The sequence below is a fragment of the Rutidosis leptorrhynchoides genome, chromosome 4, assembly GCF_046630445.1.
Source record: "Rutidosis leptorrhynchoides isolate AG116_Rl617_1_P2 chromosome 4, CSIRO_AGI_Rlap_v1, whole genome shotgun sequence".
Classification (NCBI taxonomy): Eukaryota; Viridiplantae; Streptophyta; class Magnoliopsida; order Asterales; family Asteraceae; genus Rutidosis; species Rutidosis leptorrhynchoides.
In genome coordinates, this window is record NC_092336.1 from 143,539,458 (window position 1) to 143,543,725 (window position 4,268).

The following is a 4,268-nucleotide window of genomic DNA, read 5'->3' on the forward strand; positions in this document are numbered from 1 at the left end:
AGAATATTTGTACTATTTGACAGGTGTCTAAACCATGTTGCGGACATCCTCTTAACAACTTTCCATATCTTGTCCATGCCTCATATAGAGTTTCATTCGGTTTCTGTGTGAACGTAACAATTTCTGCTTGAAGTCTTACGGCTTTAGATGCAGGAAAGAATTGTTTAAGAAATTTGTCAACTAAAACATCCCATGTATCGATCGCCCCTTCAGGTAACGATTCCAACCAATCTTTGGCTTCTCCCTTTAAAGTCCAAGGAAATAACATGAGATATATCTGTTCATCCTCCACTTCTCGGATTTTAAATAGTGTGCAGATCCTATTAAAGGTACGTAGATGTTCATTTGGATCTTCCTTCGGCGCACCACTAAATTGGCATTGATTAGTCACCATGTGTAGAATTTGTCCTTTGATTTCATAATCTGGCGCATTAATGTCTGGATGAGTAATTGCGTGACCTTGGCCAGTGCGTTTAGCTCTCATTCGGTCTTCCATACTTAAAGGTTCCAGATTCTCCATAATTGAATTTGTTGAATCGGTATCACTAGATGATTCTGATTTAATGGTTCGTTCCTCAACAATCTCTGTTTGAATGATTGGTGGTTCCGGAGGAAAGTTTAATGGTTCAGGATCTATGAACCGTTCCTGAATATTCTCCGGATTCTCAATTGTGAGGTTGGGTTCAAAAAATGGATTATCGGAAATTTGAACTGAAGTACTTGGTTGACTGGATGACGATTCTAAAGAAAAATCAACGGCGGTTATATTTGATAAATGTCTTGATCTAGTTACAGGTGGTGAACGTACAAAAGGTGGTGATCGTCTTGCTCGGTGCATTCACTGAATATCCTATTAGTTTTAAAAAGGAAAGAAAAATTATAATAAGTTATCCAATCAATAGACTTTTCAGATTTTGCCCACGTTTCGAATAGCCAAAAGATGCAGCAGAGGGGCAGGATTCGTTTGGTCTCAATATAATTGAGGACTGTTTGGCTCCAATAACCCGGTCCACGTACAAATCCAACTATTACTACGAACCAGAAAATTTTGATGTCTATCAATTTAACCACTTAAAATAAATTTTCGTAATTTTAAGAAATTTAGATAAGAAGTAGAATAAAAATCTATGTCCTAAAACTAGAATAGCGAGAAATAAGAAAGAAAAAGAGTTCGTCGAAAAAAAAAATCGAAAAAGAAAAATGGTTGAAAAATAAAAGGTGACGAAAAAAATAAAAGAAACTTATAAAACTTAAAAATACTTTACTAACCTAACCTTATTACTACAACTAACTTAAAATTATAATCACAAATTGAGATTACTAATTGGAATGATAATTGGTACATAGTAAAAGTCGTCTAAAAATATTAAAGCTTACAAGAAAAACTAAATCCCAAATGGAAATAACTTAAAAAGAAACTAAAACTTAAAAAGGTGTCGCAAAATTCTAAAGTACCTAAATCTTAGTCTAAAGAAAAAGCACTTAAGGAATTCTACGGCAAAGCCTAAAAATCTAGAGGTAAAAATAACTATGGCAAAATCTAAGTTTAAAACTAAATATGAGCTAAAAATACAAATATTACGCTACAACAATTAAAAAGGGACAAAATATAAAAATATACAAAAAGTTGTAAAAATTACAATTTTTATAAAAATATTAATTTTATATTATTTATTTAATAAAACTACTAATTTTACAAATTAATTAAACTAATTTAAAAAAAATATAAATTAAATAAAACTTAAATTAAAAATAAACTTAATTATAATAATAATAATAATTAGGGTTAATAATAATAATAATTAATAATAATCCGTAATAAATGCAGGATTAGGGCTTCCTGTTCCCGTGTCAGAGCAGCTCCGCGAGTCGCGGTAATTAATGCAGAAAACCCCGCGAGTCGCGGGGTTCAGAAATTCAGATGACAGCTTATTAAATTCGACGCGTTTTTCTTTATTTATTTTTTTTTTATTTTCTGTTTTCTGTTTTTAAATAAATAAAAGATATTTAAATAAAACTTATATTTTTATAAACTAAAATAAAAATAAAGAAACTTATAAAACTTAAATATTTAACAAAATCTTAAAAATACTTATATTTTTGTTTTTCTTTTTATATTTTTGAATAATTAAAACGTATTTTTACAAAAACGAATTTTAATAAAAGTTAACTAAAAATCTCTTTTTTTTTTTTTTAATATTAGCGTTGCGCTTCCGGCGTTTAAGAGGATCCCCGGCAGCGGCGCCAAAAATACTTGATGTCAAAGCTAAGGTATACGAAATAGTTTATATTTTACTAGGAAATACTATTAAATATGCTACAATTTTACACAAGATATTTATTTATTTATAGAATGGATATACTTAAACCTTGCTACAACACTTATAGGCAGTGTACCTAATTGTACAGTAGTGTAGTTTTTAGTAAGTCCGGTTCGTTCCACAGGGAATCTTTTTTTAAGCAAAGCTCAACGCTATATTAGTTTACTTTTATAAAAATATAAATATATATATAAGTAATATTATTATTATAAAGGGGTTTTTTTACCGTTTAATGACCGGTTTGTCGATTTTAAAACTTTAGTCGCAGTTAAAACCTAATGTACAATATTAAATAAATAAAAGACTTAATTTAAAGCGTAAAATAAATAACGATAATGAAATTGCGAATAATAAAAGTGCGATAAAATAAACTTGCGATAATTAAAAAGGACGATAATTAAAAGTGCGATTAAATAACAATAAATAAAAGTGCGATAATTAGAAGTGCAATTAAATATAAAATAAAGGAAATTAAATATGAAATAAAAGAATTATGCTTATTTAAACTTCCGTAATCATGATGTTTGACGTGTTGATTTTAGTTTTATGCCCATGGGTTAATTGTCCTTTGTCCTGGATTATTTAATATGTCCATCTGGTTTTTGTCCATAACAGTCCATCAGTCATAAATATAAAGTGCGAGTGTCCTCGTCAAATTATCCTTATACCCGAAGTTAAATATTCCAACTAATTGGGGATTCGAATTGTAACAAGGTTTTAATACTTTGTTTAATGAATACACCAGGTTATCAACTGCGTGTAAACCAAGGTTTTACTACTTTATTAGCAATTACACCAATTACCCTTGAATGTAATTTCACCCCTGTTTTAATTATTCTAGTGGCTATTAATCTATTCCCGTGTCCGGTTAAATGAACGATTATTCGTACATATAAATACCCCGCCCATCGTGTCCGATCGAGTGTATATGGTAATTTATAGGGACGCCCAATTGTAAATCTTTATATTAACATTAACAAACTTTCATTTAGTTAAACAAATATAAAGCCCATTAATAGCCCATAGTCTAATTTCCACAAGTGTCGTTCTTTTGTCCAAACCCCAATTATGGTACAAAGCCCAATTACCCAATTTTAGTAATTAGCCCAACATCATGATTACTTCGTTTTAAATAAGCATAATAATAACTTAGCTACGAGACATTAATATAAAAAGGTTGAACATAACTTACAATGATTAAAAATAGCGTAGCGTTACACGGACAGAATTTCGACTTACACCCTTACAACATTTGCTAACATACCCTTATTATTAGAATTATAATTAAAATTAAAATATAAATTATAAATATAAATATAAATTTTACGTATGAGGAGAAGAAGAAAAAGATGGATGAAAATGATCAGATTTCGGTTTGCTTTATAGGGAGTTTCAAAACTGGGGGCTCCGCGACTCGCGGCCATTTTGGCCTTCAAACTCCGCGAGTCGCGGAGTTTGAAATTCCAGCTCACACTTTGGAGTCTTTCTCTGCCGACGGTTTTTATTTATAAATATAATATATATATAATTAATATAATTAATTATATATTATATTATATTTATATACATAGTTAACTTGTAATTTTTAGTCCGTTGCGTCGAGCGTTGAGAGTTGACTCTGGTCCCGGTTCCGGATTTTCGAACGTCCTTGCGTACAATTTTATATTTTGTACTTTGCGTTTTGAATTTTTTACTTTTGTAATTTCGAGACGTTTCTTATCAATAATTGGAACCTTTTTGATTGTCTTTTGTACTTTTGAGCTTTTTGGTCGTTTGCGTCTTCAATTCGTCGAATCTGTCTTTTGTCTTCACCTTTTATTATTTAAACGAATATCACTTGTAAATAGAACAATTGCAACTAAAAGCTTGTCTTTCTTGAGGAATAATGCTATGAAATATATGTTCGTTTTTAGCATTATCAGGCCTTGTGTGCCGTTTCCATTGGTG